Source organism: Tachyglossus aculeatus, chromosome 22 (genome assembly GCF_015852505.1).
Source record: "Tachyglossus aculeatus isolate mTacAcu1 chromosome 22, mTacAcu1.pri, whole genome shotgun sequence".
Classification (NCBI taxonomy): domain Eukaryota; kingdom Metazoa; phylum Chordata; class Mammalia; order Monotremata; family Tachyglossidae; genus Tachyglossus; species Tachyglossus aculeatus.
The window spans coordinates 56,296,356-56,313,552 of NC_052087.1; the positions used below are offsets into that span (position 1 = coordinate 56,296,356).

The 17,197-nt window shown below is 54.1% G+C and overlaps 1 long non-coding RNA gene across 1 annotated transcript; it reads left to right on the forward strand.

Annotated features, from left to right (window-relative positions):
* Nucleotides 1-769: 769 nt before the first annotated feature.
* Nucleotides 770-17,000, forward strand: LOC119943369. Its single transcript, XR_005455668.1, has 5 exons — nucleotides 770-783; nucleotides 8,943-8,978; nucleotides 10,220-10,233; nucleotides 14,530-14,547; nucleotides 16,986-17,000. It is a non-coding gene; the product is annotated as an uncharacterized LOC119943369 (long non-coding RNA).
* The last annotated feature ends 197 nt before the right edge of the window (nucleotides 17,001-17,197 follow it).

Here is a 17,197-nt window from a genome sequence, read left to right on the forward strand (position 1 = left end):
CCACCTGTCAGCTGGGTGACTCTGGGCAAGTCACTTCACTTCTCCGGGCCTCAGTTCCCTCGTCTGTAAAATGGGGACTAAGACTGTGAGCCCCCCGTGGGACAACCTGATCACCTTGGAACCTCCCCAGCGCTTCGAACAGTGCTTTGCACATAGTAAACGCTTAATAAATGTCATTATTATCATTATCAGCCCCTCCTCTCCATTCCTCCTCCTCCTTCACCCCCTCTCCTTCTCCTCTTCTTCCTCCTCCTCCTCCTCTCCCTCCTCCTCCCCTTTCACCCCCTCTCCTCCATCACCCCTTCTCCCCTTTCACCCCCTCCTCTCCCTTTTCCTCTTCCTCCTCCTTCACCCCTCCTCCTCTTCTCCTCCTCCTCCTCCCCTTTCACGCCCTCCTCTCCCTTCCTCCTCCTCCTTCACCCCCTCTCCTCCTCCTCCTCTTCCTCCTTCTCCCCTTTCACCCCCTCTCCTCCATCACCCCTTCTCCCCTTTCACCCCTCCTCTCCCTTTTCCTCTTCCTCCTCCTTCACCCCCCTCCTCCTCTTCTCCTCCTCCTCCTCCCCTTTCACGCCCTCCTCTCCCCTCCTCCTCGCCCCCTCCCCTCCTCCTCCTCCTCTTTCACCCCCTCCCCCCCCTCCTCTCCATCCCCCCCCCCGCCCATCAGCTGCGGGAGGAGCTCGAATTTCCGTGTAAAAGGCGGGGAGGGTCCCCCGGGCCCCGCAGCAGCCCCGGGCCCCTCCGCCCCGCACAGCGTCCTTCCTTCCCAAACCTCTCCGCTCCCAGGTGAGAGGACGGCGGGACCGGACGGCCGGGAGACGGAGGGGACTGCGGGGGGAGGAGTGCGGGGGGTGCGGGGGGTGCGGGGACAGAGGGGGGAGGATGGGGGACAGCGGGGAGAGCAGGGCGGGGGGCTGGGGAGAGTAGGATGCGGGGAGAGCGGGATGAGGACGGGGAGAGCGGGATGAGGACGGGGAGAGCGGGGTGTGGGGGAGAGCGGGATGAAAAGAGAGCGGGATGAAGGGAGAGCGGGATGAAGGGAGAGCGGGAGGAGGATGGGGAGAGCGGAGTGCGGGGACAGCGGGGGGAGGATGGGGGAGAGCGGGATGACGGCGGGCAGGGCAGGGTGAGGATGGGGAGAGCGGGATGAGGACGGGGAGAGCGGGAGGAGGATGGGGAGAGCGGGGTGCGGGGGAGAGCGGGGTGAGGATGGGGAGAGCAGGGTGCGGGGGAGAGCGGGATGAGGATGGGGGAGAGCGGGAAGAGGGCGGGCAGGGCAGTGTGAGGATGGGGAGAGCGGGATGAGGACGGGGAGAGCGGGATGAGGACGGAGAGAGCGGGAGGAGGACGGAGAGAGCGGGATGAGGATGGGGAGAGCGGGGTGCGGGGGAGAGCGGGATGAGGATGGGGAGAGCAGGGTGCGGGGGAGAGCGGGGTGAGGATGTGGGAGAGCGGGAAGAGGGCGGGCAGAGCAGGGTGAGGATAGGGAGAACGGGATGAGGACGGGGAGAGCGGGATGAGGACGGAGAGAGCGGGAGGAGGATGGGGAGAGCAGGGTGCGGGGGAGAGCAGGGTGCGGGGGACAGCGGGGTGAGGATGGGGAGAGCGGGATGAGGGCGGGCAGGGCAGGGTGAGGATAGGGAGAGCGGGAGGAGGACGGAGAGAGCGGGAGGAGGACGGAGAGAGCGGGAGGAGGACGGGGAGAGCGGGAGGAGGATGGGGAGAGCGGGGTGCGGGGGAGAGCGGGATGAGGATGGGGAGAGCAGGGTGCGGGGTGAGGATGGGGGAGAGCGGGATGAGGGCGGGGAGAGCGGGGTGCCGAGAGGCAGGGGAGAGAAGAAGGGGCCTGGGGGAGGCAAGGGAGAGGAGGATGTGGCGGAGGGGAGCCTCGGCGGGGCGGGGGGGGGGGGGGCGTCCCCTCTCCCCGGGATAAAACCGCCCCCTCTGACACCTCGCATCGAGGAGGGCCGGCGGAGGCGGGGGCATCTCTCTGGAGCGGCCTTGAGGGGCCGGGGGCGGGGGGGGGGGTGAGGCAATCAATCAATCGTATTTATTGAGCGCTTACTGTGTGCAGAGCACTGTACTAAGCGCTTGAGGCAGAGAGGTCTCAGGCAGCCCCCTCCCCACCCCTCCCTAGAGAGAGGCGCCGGACCCCTAGCCTCAGGGCCCAAGTCGGGGGCAAAGAATAATAATAATAGTAATAATCTTGGTATTTGTTAAGCGCTTACTATGTGCCAAGCACTGTTCTAAGCGCTGGGGGAGATATAAGGTCATTAGGTTGTCCCTCGTGGGGCTCACAGTCTTCATACCCGTTTTACAGATGAGGGAACTGAGGCCCAGAGAAGTGAAGTGACTTACCCAGAGTCACCCAGCTGACAAGTGGCAGAGCGGTATTAGAACCCACGACCTCTGGCTCCCAAGCTCAGGCTCTTCCCACTAAGCCACTGAGGGGCTTAGGGGGGTCCTCCCCTGCAGCCTCGATCCCATCCCATCTCCCCTCGTCAACTGTCACCGATCGGGGCGGAGATTCATTCGTTCATTCAATCGTATTTATTGAGCGCTTACTGTGTGCAGAGCACTGTACTAGGCGCTTGGGAAGTCCAAGTTGGCAACAGATAGAGACGGTCTCTACCCAACAACCGGCTGCCCGAAAAGGGGCGGGTGTGCCGCGGAAACCCCAGGAACGGCCATGAGGGGGCGCTGTCGGGGGGGGGCGGGAATTAGGGAGGATCGGGCCAGGAGGGGGCGCAATGGGGGGGGGGGAGGGAATAAGGTGGGGGATCGGGCCAGGAGGGGGCGCTGTCCGGTGGGGAGGGGGCGGGAATAAGGGGGGATCAGGCCAGGAGGGGGCGCTATCGGGGGGGATCGGGCCAGGAGGGGGCGCTGTCCGGGGGGGGGGTCGAGGGGTGGAGGGGAGACGCCGACCACGTGCTCGGGTCCGGCACTCGCTCCCCCCCCCCCCAACGCCCCGAGGACGGGAGAGGGGGAGCGGGGAGAGGAGGAGGAGGAGGAGGGAGAGGAGGAGGAGAAAGAGGAGGAGGAGGGCAAGGGAGGGCAGGGAGGACATGGGAAGGAGAAAGGGAGTGAAGGAGGGGAGGAGGGGGGAGGAGGAAAAGGGAAGGGGGAGGAGGAGGAGGAGGAGAGGAGGTGGGAGAAAGAGGAAGAAGAAGAGGAGGAAGAAGAAGAGGAGGATGAAGAGGAGGAGGAGGGCAAGGGAGGGCAGGGAGGACATGGGAAGGAGAAAGGGAGGGGAGTGAAGGAAGGGAGGAGAGGGGGAGAAGGAAAAGGGAAGGAGGGGGGAGGAGGAGGAGGAAGGGGAGGAGGAGGAGGAGGAGGAGGAGGGCAAGGGAGTGCAGGGAGGATGAAGGGAGTGGGAAGGAGAAAGGGAGAGGAGTGAAGAGAGGGAGGAGAGGGGAATAAGGAAGAGGGAAGGAGGGGGGAGAGGAGGAGAAGGAGGGCAGGGAGGACATGGGAAGGAGAAAGGGAGGGGAGTGAAGGAAGGCAGGAGGGGGGAGAAGGAAAAGGGAAGGGGGAGGAGGAGGAAGGGGAAGATGAAGAGGAGGAGGGCAAGGGAGGGCAGGGAGGATGAAGGGAGTGGGAAGGAGAAAGGGAGAGGAGTGAAGAGAGAGAGGAGAGGGGAATAAGGAAGAGGGAAGGAGGGGGAGAGGAGGAGAAGGAGGAAGAGGAGAAGGAGGTCAGGGAGGACATGGGAAGGAGAAAGGGAGGGGAGTGAAGGAAGGGAGGAGAGGTGGAGAAGGAAAAGGGAAGGGGGGAGGAGGAGGAGGAAGGGGAGGATGAAGAGGAGGAGGGCAACGGAGGGCAGGGAGGATGAAGGGAGTGGGAAGGAGAAAGGGAGGGGAGTGAAGAGAGAGAGGAGAGGGGAATAAGGAAGAGGGAAGGAGGGGGGAGAGGAGGAGAAGGAGGAAGAGGAGAAGGAGGTCAGGGAGGACATGGGAAGGAGAAAGGGAGGGGAGTGAAGGAAGGGAGGAGAGGGGGAGAAGGAAAAGGGAAGGAGGGGGGAGGAGGTGGAAGGGGAGGATGAGGAGGAGGAGGGCAAGGGAGGGCAGGGAGGATGAAGGGAGTGGGAAGGAGAAAGGGAGAGGAGTGAAGGGAGGGAGGAGAGGGGGAGAAAGAAAAGGGAAGGGGGGGAGATGAGGAGGAGGAGAGGAGGGGGAGGGGTCCAGGAATCTTCTGGAGAGGCCCCCTCAGCTGTCCCTCAGCTGCCGCCCAGCTGTCCGCGCTGACCCTCCCCGCGCCCCCCGGCCGGGCCCGGCCCGGCCCGGCCCAGGGCCCTCCAGGAGCAGGTGGCTGCAGGCCACCCACGGACCCTCAGATGGGCATTTGAGGGAGGAGGGGGCAGCCCCGGGGAGGGGGGGCCAGCCGGGGTAACCCCCACGCCCCTCCTGCTGAGGCTTGCCTGAGCCTCAGTTTCCCCCTGGGCTCGGCCCCTTCCCTGCCTTACAGGTTGTGGGAGGAGCTAAGGCAGGGGTGGTTTGTCCAGAGAGTCCAGCAATCAATTAATCAATCAATCGGTCGTGTTCCAGGGCAGGGATTTGGACACCCCAGGCTGGGGAGGGGGTCCCTCGGGGTGAGCATTTCACCAGCCCCAGAGTCCACGTCAAGTACAGAAACGGCGTCGCTTTCTAAGGGACCTGGGGCCTGAAAATCAGATGATCTGCCTAAATAATAATAATTAATAATTATGGCATTTGTTAAACGCTTATTATGTGCCTTCTAGACTGGGAGCCCGTTGATGGGTAGGGACCGTCTCTATATGTTGCCGATTTGTAGTTCCCAAGTGTGACTTTGGGCAAGTCACTTCACTTCTCTGGGCCCCAGTGACCTCATCTGTAAAATGGGGATGAAGACTCTGAGCCCTCTGTGGGACAACCTGATCACCTTGTAACCTCCCCAGCGCTAAGAACAGTGCTTTGCACATAGTAAGCGCTTAATAAATTCCATCATTATTATTAGTACCGTGCTCTGCATACAGTAAGCGCTCAATAAATACGATTGGATGAGTGAATGAATGAATGAACGAATGAATGCCAGGCACTGTTCTAAGCGCTGGGGTGGATACAAGCAAATCGGGGTGGACACAGTCCCTGTCCCACGTTGGGCTCATAGTCTCAATCCCCATTTTACAGATGAGGGAACTGAGGCATGGAGAAGTGAAGTGACTTGCCCAAGGTCACACAGCAGATAAGTGGCGAGGTCAGGATTGGAACCCGTGACATTCTGACTTCCAGGCCCGAGCTCTGACCACTGAGCCATCCGTTCTAATCCTCCCTCTGCCACTTCATTCATTCAATCGTATTTATTGAGCGCTTACTGTATTGAGCACTTACCTTAGGTGTGACCTTGGACAAGTCACTTAACTTCTCTGTGCCTCCGTTCCCTCATCTGCAAAATGGGGATTCCATTCCTGTTCTCCCTCCTACCCGATGATCTCGTATCTGCCCCAGTGCTTGGCATAATAAGTTTTTAACAAATATCATCATCATCATCATCATCATCATCATCATTATGAGAAGCAGTGTGGCTCAGTGGAAAGAGCACGGGCTTTGGAGTCAGAGGTCATGGGTTCAAATCCTGGTTCCGCCAATTGTCAGCTGTGTGACTTTGGGCAAGTCACTTCACTTCTCTGTGCCTCAGTTACCTCATCTATAAAATGGGGATTAAGACTGTGAGCCCCGCGTGGGACAACCTGATCACCTTGTAACCTCCTCAGCGCTTAGAACAGTGCTTTGCACATAGTAAGCGCTTAATAAATGCCATCATTATTATTATTATTAATATTAATACGTGCCCCCTAGTGGCGAGTCATCTTCCAGCGCTTAGGACAGTGCTTTGCACATAGTAAGCGCTTAACAAATGCCATTATTATTATTATTATTATTATTATTCCCACCTCCTTGGTGGCCACCCCATCTCCTGGGTGGCCACGCCGCCTTCATATTGGCGTCAAAACCGCCTCTTCTCTCCCCAGATGTCCCCCACACCCGGCAACCTCACTCTTCCCAGCGGTTCCACCCAGTGGGATGGGGAGAGAAGGATCAGAGGAAACAGGGAAACTGCAGCAGGAAGGAGTTGGGTTAGACTTCAGGAGTCCCATCCGTAGTCCCTCCCTTGGGGGTGGCTGAGATGCCACTAGGAACATAGTCCTGCCCGAAGGCAGGGGGCTGGACTCGATAACCTACTCAAGGCCCTACTGAGAGCTCACCTCCTCCAGGAGGCCTTCCCAGACTGAGCCCCTTCCTTCCTCTCCCCCTCGTCCCCCTCTCCATCCCCCCATCTTACCTCCTTCCCTTCCCCACAGCACCTGTATATATGTATATATGTTTGTACATATTGATTACTCTATTTGTTTTACTTGTACATATCTGTTCTATTTATTTTGTTTTGTTAGTATGTTTGGTTTTGTTGTCTATCTCCCCCTTTTAGACTGTGAGCCCACTGTTGGGTAGGGACTGTCTCTATATGTTGCCAACTTGGACTTTCCAAGCGCTTAGTCCAGTGCTCTGCACACAGTAAGCGCTCAATAAATGCGATTGATGATGATGATTGATGATGATAACCTTCTGAGGACCCCTTCCAGCCGCAGAGCTCTTAAGCCAGGGTGGTGGTGGTGGGGGAGATTGGCTTTCTCTGGGTGGGCTTGGTTTCCCTCCCCTGCCCCCACATTCCTTGTGGACATGGATCCAGGGTTGGGATGGGGAGGGATGAGGGAGGAGGGGGTGGCGGGGGGCAGCTGAGGGGTGTCTGCAGGCCTTATAGGGCCTGCTCAGGAGGAGCAGGAGGGAGAGAGAGGCAGAGGGCAAGGACTGGAGCCATTAATCAACTCTGCTCCTCCATGGCCCTGTAAGGAAAGTCTCCTCGGGGTCTTGAGTTTCGGGAGGGGGGAAGCCTGGGGGGGGGGCTCTTCTAATTTAAGGATCTTCCTTAGGTTCAAAGGAAGGCTGCCTGGGGGAGGGGCTGGGGGGCCCAAGACAGCCAGGGCGGTCACGTCCACCGCCCAGCTGTTGCCTTTACTGGACACCCCTCCTCCCACCCACGACTTTCATCCCAGCCCTGCCCTTGGACATTCCGGCCCCGTCCCCAGCAACGGGGCCTCCGCAGCCTCTGAGGGGAAACTGAGGTGCACTGACCTTCCTTTGTTATACTAATAATGGTATTTGTTAAGTGCTCACTATGTGCCAAGCACTGTTCTAAACACTGGGGTAGATTAGCTACAAGGCGATCAGGTTGGACACAGTCCCTGTCAATCAATCAATCGATCAATCAATCATATTTATTGAGCGCTTACTATGTGCAGAGCACTGTACTAAGCGCTTGGGAAGTACAAATTGGCAACATATAGAGACAGTCCCTACCCAACATTGGGCTTACAGTCTAAAAGGGGCTCACAGTCTCAATCCCCATTGTACAGATAAGGGAACTGAGGCACAGGGAAGTGAAGCAACTTGCCCAAGGTCGCACAGAGGCGGGATTAGAACCCATGACCTTAAGCGCTTAGTACAGTGCTCTGCACACAGTAAGCGCTCAATAAATACGACTGATGATGACCTCTGACTTCCAAGCCCTCATTCTTAATAATAATAATAATAATAATGGCATTTATTAAGCGCTTACTATATGCAAAGCACTGTTCTAAGCGCTGAGCACTGTTCTAAGTGCTGGGACCCTAGGCCGTGCCACTTCCCTTAGTAGTAGTGGCAGTTATTTGGGAACAATGTGGGGACCCCAGATTTTGGGGTTCGCAAACCTCCAGACAGGTTAGAGTGTGGGTCCGACCCAGAACCCTGGGACCCCCAAGTTCAGAAGTGGGGTGCTGGGTGAGAGTGAGGATTGGCATCTTCTTCTTCTTCTGAGATATGCCCTCTGATTGGATGGTTACAGGACCCATCAATTAATAGTATTTCCTGAGCAAATACTGTCTGCACTGTACTAAACACTAAACACTGTAATAACAATAATAATGATGATAGCATTTATTAAGCGCTTACTATGTGTAAAGCACTGTTCTAAGCGCTGGGGAGGTTACAAGGTGATGAGGTTGTCCCACTGGGGGCTCACAGTCTTCATCCCCATTTTACAGATGAGAGAACTGAGGCCCAGAGAACTTAAGTGACTTGCCCAAAGTCACCCAGCTGACAAGCGGCGGAGCCGGAATTTGAACCCATGACCTCTGACTCCAAAGCCCAGGCTCTTTGCACTGAGCCACGCTGCTTCTCTGTACTAAACACGCGGGATAGTTCAGTGACCATGACTGAGCTGTTATTCAATCAATCTATCAATCGTATTTATCGAGTGCTTACCGTAATAATGATACTAATGATAATGCTATTTGTTAAGCACTTACTATATGCCAAGCGCTGTACTAAGTGCTTGGGTAACTACAAGGTAATCAGGTTGTCCCCCGTGGGGCTCACAATCTTAATCCCCATTTTCCAGATGAGGGAACTGAGGCACAGAGAAGTGAAGTGATTTGCCCAAGGTCACACAGCAGACAAATGGAGAAGTGGAGATTAGAACCCATGACCTCTGACTCCCAAACCCGAGCTGTTGCCAGTAGGCCATACCTCCTTTCCTTCCCCACAGCACCTGTATATATGTATATATGTTTGTACATATTTGTTACTCTATTTATTTTACTTGTACATATCTATTCTATTTATTTTATTTTGTTAGTGTGTTTGGTTTTGTTCTCTGTCTCCCCCTTTTAGACTGTGAGCCCACTGTTGGGTAGGGACTGTCTCTATATGTTGCCAACTTGGACTTCCCAAGCGCTTAGTACAGTGCTCTGCACAGAGTAAGCGCTCAATAAATACGATTGATGATGATGATACTGTATTCATGACAAAGGCGAGACTCTTGCCGGACTAATAGATCTTTCTCTCTCTGTCTCTGTCTCTGTCTCTCCCACCTTCTCTCACTTCCTCTAGGAACTAAAACCCCGCCACCATGTCTGACGAAGAAGTGTGAGTAGACGCCTATATCTCCCCCCTCCAAGATTCAGCGATTTATTCTTTTCCATTTAGAATTTAATTTCACCTGCAAATGTCAGTCAGTCGTATTTATTGCACGCTTACTATGTGCAGAGCGCTGTACTAAGCGCTGGGGAGAGGACAATGCAACAATAAGCAGACACTTTCCCTGCCCACAAAGAGCTTACAGTCTAGGGGGAGTTTACAAGACGTTACGCTGAAGACCCAGAAGTCGTTTCAATCCATTGATCCCTGGGTGGCATTTACTAGTTAGCTATTATGTTCAGAGCACTGTACTGAGCAGCTGCTGTGGACAGAGCCCAGCCCTGTACTGAGCACCTGCTATGTGCACAACACTTTTCCTACTATGTCCAGAACGTTGGGCACCAGCTGTATTGGGTGCTGTACTGGATGTCTACTGTATGAAGAACGCTGTTCTGGATGCCTTCCCTGAGCAGAGTGCCGTACTGGATACCTCCCATGTGCAAGGAACAGAGCACTTAGTACAGTGCTCTGCACACAGTAAGTGCTCAATAAATACGATTGATTGATTGATTGATTGGGCACTTATTGTATACAGAGTGCTGTATTGGGTACCTACTCTGTGTGCAGTGCTCTGCACTGGGTGCTTACTGTAAGAAAAGCACTGTATTGGATTTCTCCCGTGTGAAAAGCACAGTATTGGACACCTATTGCGAGCAGAGTGCTGTACTGGATACCTAGCCTGGGCACCTGCTGTGTGCAGGGCGCTGTACTGGGTGCTTACTGTATGAAGAGCGCTTTTCTGAATGTCTTCTCTGAGCAGAGTGCTGTACTGGATGCCTCCTATATGCAGGACACTGTACTAGGCACCTCCTCTGCGCAGAGCGCTGTAGTAAATGTTTGGAAGACTACACCAGAAGCCCAGCCCATATTCCCTGCCCTTTAGGAGCTTCCATCCCAATAGAGGGGGGACAGGGGAAGACAGACAGGGTCTAAACCATTAGCACCTAGTGGGAGCCCCCCACCCCCGAACCAACAGCCTCCAAGCCTCACACGGCTTGGCCTTGGAGGCTCATTCATTCATTCAATCGTATTTATTGAGCGCAAACTGTGTGCGAACTGTGTACTAAGCGCTTGGGAGAGTCCAATAGAACAAGAAGCAGGCGGGTTTCCGGCCCACAACAAGCTTTCAGAGTAGCGGTTGAAGAGGTTGCCCAGCTGACTGACGCGTCTGTTTCTTTCCTCCCTGGCAGGGAACAGGGCGAGGGTAAGTCTTCTTCGTTGACTTTTCTGCGCTGGTGGAGGTGGTTGGGCTGGGGGTGATTGGGGTGGGGGGCTTGTCCCGGGGGTGGTCGCCCCCCCCGTCCCGGAAGTTCCTCTCAGCTTTCCATACGGGAGGCTTGGAAAACCGTCTGTGCCCACCCCTGTCCTCAGCTTTCCTTGTGGGAACCTCTTCTCAACTCTCCTGCCCTCACCTGACTTCTTGGCCCACCAAGACTGCCCCATCATCTTGCCATCTCTCTTTCCCTCTCTCTCCCTCTCTCTTTTTCTCTCTCTTTCTCTCCCTCTCTACCTCTCTCTTTCTTTCTCCCTCCCTCTCTCCCTTTTTCCCTCTCACCCTTTCACTCTTTCTCTCTCTCCACCCCTCTCCCTCTCTCTACCTCTCTCTTTACTTCTCTCTTTCTCCCTCCCTCCCTCTCTTTTTCTCTCACCCTCTTTCATTCTTTCTCTCACCCTCTTTCCCTCTCTCTCTCTCTCCCTCTCTCTTTCTCTTTCCCTCCCTCTCCCTTCCTGTCTCCCTTGCTCTCTTTCTCTCTCCCTTGCTCTTTCTCTTTTTCCCCCTTTCCCCCCCTCTCCCCCTCCCTCTTTACCTCTCTCTCTTTCCCCCTCTTTCTCTCCCTCTTTCCCTCTCTTTTCCCCTCTCTCTTTCCCTCTCTCTTGCTCTCCCTCCCTCTTTCCCTCTCCTTTGCTCTTTCTCCCTCACTCTCTCTTTCTCTCACCCTCTTTCCCTCTCTCTCCCCCTCTCTTAACCTCTCTCTCTCCTTCTCACTCTTTCCCTCTCTCTTTCTCTCTTTCTCTCCCTCTTTCCCTCTCTTTTCCTCTCTCTTTCCCTCTCTCTCTTGCTCTCCCTCCCTCTTTCCCTCTCTCCTTTGCTCTCTCTCCCTCATTCTCTCTTTCTCTCACCCTCTTTCCCTCTCTCTCCCCCTCTCTTAACCTCTCTCTCTCCTTCTCATTCTTTCCCTCTCTTTCTCTCCCTCTTTCCCTATGTCTTTCTCTCTCTTTTCCTCTCTCTCTTTCCCTCACTTTCTCTCTTTCCTTCTCTTTCTCTCTCTCCCTCTTTCCCTTTCTTTCCCTCTCTCTCTTTCTCACTTTCCCTCTCTCTTTCTCCCTCCCTCCCTCTCCCTCTCTCTTTCTCTCACCCTCTTTCCCTCTCTCTCCCCTCTCTCTTTACCTCTCTCTTTCTCTCTCCTTCTCACTCTTGCCCTCTGTCTTTCTCTCTCCCTCCTTCCCTGTCTTTCTCTCTCTTTTCCCCTCTATCTCTCTTTCCCTCTCTTTCTTTCTCTCTCCTTCTCACTCATTCCCTCTGTCTTTCTCTCTCCCTCTTTCCCTATCTTTCTCTCTCTTTTCCTCTCTCTCTCTTTCCCTCTCCCTCTCTATCTTTCTCTCTCTCTCTCTTTCCTTCTCTTCCTCTCTCTCACTTTCCCTCTTTCTCCCTCTCTCTCACTTTCCCTCTCTCTTTCTCCCTCCCTCCCTCTTACTCTCTCTCTCTCTCACTCTCTCTCTCATGGTATTTGTTAAGCACTTACTATGAGCCAGCTACTGTACCAAGCACTGGGGTAGACACAAGCTAATCAGGTTGGATGCAGTCTCTGTCCCGCGGGGGGCTCACAGTCCTAATCCGAATTTTATAGATGAGGTAACTGAGGCCCAGAGAAGCAAAGTGACTTGCCCAAGGTCACACAGCAGAGAAGTGGCTGAGCCAGGATCAGAACCCAGGTCCTTCTTACTCCCAGGCCCGAGCTCCATCCAGTAGGCTATCTATTTAATTAATTAATTAATTAATTAAATCATGTATTGAGCACTTGCTGTGTGCAGAACACTGTACTAAGGGCTTGGGAAGTACAAGTCGACAACATATAGAGACGGTCCCTACCCAACAATGGTTTTAGACTGTGAGCCCACTGTTGGGTAGGGACCGTCTCTATATGTTGCCAACTTGTACTTCCCAAGCGCTTAGTACAGTGCTCTGCACACAGTAAGTGCTCAATAAATGCGATTGATTGATTGATTGACTCACAGTCTAGATTAAATCATGCTCTCTTCCCAAACCAAGTACTCTCTTTTGTAGGGGTGGGGAGGGGGCATAGCCCCTGACTCATTTCCTTGGGTAGGGTAGGAGGGAGTACAGTCCAGTGGAAAGATCCCAATCCTGGGGAGCCAGGAGAAAAGAAATCTGATCCCAGCTCTGCCCCTGCCTGCTGTGTGACCTAGGGAAGTTCGCTTAACCTCTCTGGGCCTCCACCATCTCATCTGTAAAATGAGGAGAATAATATACAGTCTCAGGTCTGTCCCTGCCAGGTCGCTTAACTTTTCTAGGCCTCTGCATTCTCCCTCAGAAGTGAGAATAATACAGTCCCATTTCTGCCTCTACCACCGTGTGACTTTGGGCAAGTGGCTTAACCTCTCTGGGCCTCCACATTCTCATTTGTCAAATGAGAAGAATAACGCAGTCCTAGCTCTGCCCTTGCCTGCTCTTTAACCTTGGGCAAGTCGCTTAGCCTCTCTGATCCTTAGTGTCCTCATCTGGAAAACGGAACGAATAATCCCTGCCTTAAAGAGAAGTGGGGGACTAAAATGGTGTAGTTGTTATGGTTCTATTTATTGACCACCCCTTGGGTGTGGTGCCCTGTACTGAGCTTGTCCACCCAGCGCTTAGAACAGTGCTTTGCACATAGTAAGCGCTTAACAAATACCATCATTATTATTAGTAGTACTAAGTTCATTGGTGAGAAAGTGCTCTGGGATAAAAATCAAAGTGCTCCACACATGTAGAAGGGACAGGGAGAGCACAGGAGGCCAGAGCCGTAATTACCGGCTCAGGACGTGGTCCCTGTCCTTCCTGGACGCCCCCCCGCCCCCTCAACTTTCAGTAAATCAATCAATCATATTTATGCGGAGAAGTAGCATGGCATAATGGATAGAGCACCGGCCTGGGAGGTGGTAGGACTTGGGTTCTAATCGCAGCTCCGCCACTTGTCTGCTATGTGACCTTGGGCAAGTTACTTCACTTCTCTGGGCCTCAGTGACCTCATCTGTAAATTAGTTCTGTGAGCCCACTGTTGAGTAGGGACTGTCTCTATATGTTGCCAACTTGTACTTCCCAAGCACTTAGTACAGTGCTCTGCACACAGTAAGTGCTCAATAAATACGATTGATTGATTAGGGATTGAGACTGTGAGCCCCACATGAGACAGGGACTGTGTCCAACCCGAGTTGCTTGTATCCACCCCAGCATTTAGTACAGGGCCTGGCACCTAGTCGGCGCTTAACAAATACCATAATTATTATTATTATTTAGTGCTTACTGGGTACAGAGCACTGTACTAAGCCTTTAGGAGAGTACAATATAACAATTAACAGACACACTCTCTGCCCACAATAAGCTTACAGTCTGGAGGGGGAGACAAACATTAATAGAAATGAATAAATTACAGGTATGCGCTTTGGGGCCGAGAGGAATAAAGGGAGCAAGTCAGGGTGACGCAGAAGGTAGTGGGAGAAGAGGAAAGGAGGGCTTAGTCAGGGAAGGCCTCTCAGAGGAGGTGTGCCTTCAGTAAAGCTTTGAAGGTGGGGAGAATGTCTGTTGGACATGGGGAAGCTGCATGGCCTAGTGGATAGAACCAGGGCCTGGTAATCAGAAGGAGCTGGGTTCTAATCTCACCTCCTCAAACTTGCCTGCTGTGTGATCTTGGGCAAGTCACTTCACTTCTCTAGGCCTCACTTCCCTCATCTGTAAAATGGGGATGAAGACTGTGAGCCCCACATGGAACAGAGACCGTATCCCACTCGATTTGCCTGTATCCATCCCAGCACTTAATACAGTGCCTGGCACGTAATAAACGCTTAACAAATACCACAATTATTATATGAAGAGGGAGGATGTTCCAGGCCAGAGGAAGGACATGGGCGAGAGGTCGGCGGCCAGTAGACTTCCCCAGACAACCTATTCCCATTTCTCCCCGCCCCTTGTCCCTCACCCCCAGGGCACCCAGACTTTCCGGGACAGGGCTCATAGGACTTCCTATCGGCCTTTACTAGCCCCTGGAGTGTTGGCCAGGGGAGCTTAGCCTGTGTCCAATGCTTGGTGATCCCATCTATAGGGATGACTAACACCAGCTAGGGCTCAGAGGATCCCCCCACCCCATACTGGCTCCCACTGACCGCCAAAGTACTGGCCAGGGGAGCTTACTTGTGTCCACCCTCGGTCACCCCATTTGGGGAGATGAGCGACACGGGCTGGGCATGACGTGACCACTGTCTTTTTTCTCATCCCAATGCACAGAGGAGTACGAAGAAGAAGGTACTTTTTGAAGCCCCCCCATCCTATCTCTCTCCTGCCCCCACTTAATCATTTCATCCCCCACGCCTGCATCTTCTTCTTCCTCTTCATCATTATCATCCTCACCTTCTTAATCTTCATCTTCATCTAATACTGATTAAATGCCTAGGGACGGGGGTGCATGGACTAGACACCCCCTCATCTCCTAACCCCCACCCCCACCCCATTGGGTGTTTGGTTTTTTTCCCCAACCTGGAAAAATTCCTTTCTAAATGCCATCCCTCCACTGGATTTGCGAGGGCGAGGGGTGGGAAAGAGCAGGAGGGAAGGGCAAACATTTAGGAAGAACTGTAAAATGGGAATTGAGACCGTGAGCCCCAACTGGAACAGGGACTGTGTCCAACCTGGTTAATTGTATCTACCTCAGCGCTCAGAATAGTGCCTTGGCACATAGTAAGCGCTTAACAGGTACCATTATTATTAAGAACCACCGCTCCTGGGCGTCTTCACGGCACAAGCCTTTTGGAGCGGATGGATGCTTCCGAAACCTTTAGCCTCCCCTTCCGAGCTGGGCACGTTTTCGCCAAGATTTTCAATCCTATCCACCCAGAGATAGAGGTGGTTCCTCCGTCCCTGAAAAGCAATGGGTGAAATGTTTTGAAAGGGCTTAGGTGGCTGTTTTAACAGCCCAAATGAAAATGCTTCTTTTTCCACAAGGGATTTTTGCCTAGGAAGGTTGGATTCTAAAGGTGGTGGGTTGGGGGGCGGATCCTCCCTTTGGGAAGCCAGTGTTATGGAGGTGAAGGGGAGACAGGGTCCCCCTCTGGGCACCTGGGACCCCTAGGAGCCACCCCTGTTGCTGCTGGGAAGTTACTGAAGTCGTGATTTGGGGAAAATGAGTCAGGTTGTAGGAGAGAGGTGACACAGTGGCATTCATGCCCTGCCACATCCTTTTTTGCCCGGAGTCCTGGGGGGCCCAAGAGGTTTCTCTAAGCCTCCCAGGAGGCTGAGAGCAACTGGAGGGTGAGGAGATTCCTAAGGAAGTGGGAAGAAGGTTCGGGCCTCCCCTTCCCATCCCTCCCACCCAACGTGCTACAGGGAAGGGCAGACCAACTCGACCCTGGTGCGGGGGGTGGGGGTGGGGGCTAAACGGGAGATGGGGGACATTGGACTTCCCTACAGGACACTGGTGTGGGGTGTGGTGGCTCCCCTCCTTTCCTCTTGGATCTTGAAAGTTGAATTCTGGAATTAACCAGCTCCCCCTCACCCCTCCACCACCTTGGGCCTCCTGTCTCTACTGATTGTGTCCTCCTACCCCTCTATTGACCTATCTTGGGGTGTGTGTGTGGGGGGGGGGGGGGAGTTGTAGGTATTCATTCATTCAGTTGGATTTACTGAGCCGCTTACCGTATGCAGAGCACTGTGCTAAACACTTGGGAGAGCACAATAGAACAATATGAGACATTCCCTGACCTCAACGAGCTTTCAGTGTAGAAGGGGGTGACAGACATGAATAGAAAGAAAGAAAGAAAAGAGAGATATGGATATAAATGCTGTGGAGCTGGGATTGGGGACGAAAAACAGCTAGAGCCCAGGGCCTGGAAGTCGGAAGGTCATGGGTTCCAAACCCGGCTCTGCCAGTTGTCTTCTGTGTGACCTTGGGAAAGTCACTTCACTCCTCTGTGCCCCCGTTCCCTCATCTGTAAAATGGGGATTGAGACCGTGAGCCCCACGTGGGACAGGGTCTGTGTCCAACCCGATTTGTTTCTATCCACCCCAGCGCTCAGTACCGTGCCTGACACATAGGCGTGGTTTACTGGGAAGAACACGAGTTTGGGAGTCAGAGGTCGTGGGTTCTAATCCCGACTCCGCCCCTTATCATCAGCCGTGTGACTTTGGGCAAGTCACTTAATTTCTCTGTGCCTCAGTTTTCTCATCTGTAAAATGGGGATGAAGACTGGGAGCCCCACGTGGCCTTATTGCCTTGTATCTCCCCCAGCGCTTAGAACAGTGCTTTTTTTAATGGCATTTATTAAGCGCTTACTATGTGCAAAGCACTGTTCTAAGCTATGTGCTTGGCACATAGTAAGCGCTTAACAAATACCATTATTATTATTATTATTATTCTTAACAACTAGACTGTGAGCCCGTTGTTGGGTAGGGACCGTCTCTATAGGTTGCTGATTTGGACTTCCCAAGCGCTTAGTCCAGTGCTGTGCACACAGTAAGCGCTCAATCAATACGATTGAATGACTGAATGGATGAACTATTCTTCTGATTATAAATAAAGGTGTGCGTGTGTGTGGTGTGCTGCTCGCTGTGTCCGGTCCCCGCCCCCCTTCTAACGGCAGCCCCTGCCCCCCTCTCTCCGTGGCTTCCCGTCCCCGGCGGCCGGTGTCCCGGCCGTCCCCGGGTTTCCCCTCCCCGTTCCCGCCGCCTCGGACCCCCGCGGACCCCAGAAGCCCAGGAGGAAGGTAAGAAGCCGGCGCCGAGGGACCCCGACGGACCCCGCAGAGCAGCCCCCTCCCCTCGCCTCTCCCGGGTCTCGGAAACCCTAAAAGAGGGGGAGGAGACGGGGGTCGTTACCCCCAGGACTGGACCCCCTAGGCCCGGGTGACCAGGGTGGGAGGGGGAACGGCGACAACCAGATAGTTCCTGGGGTCGGGGGGCC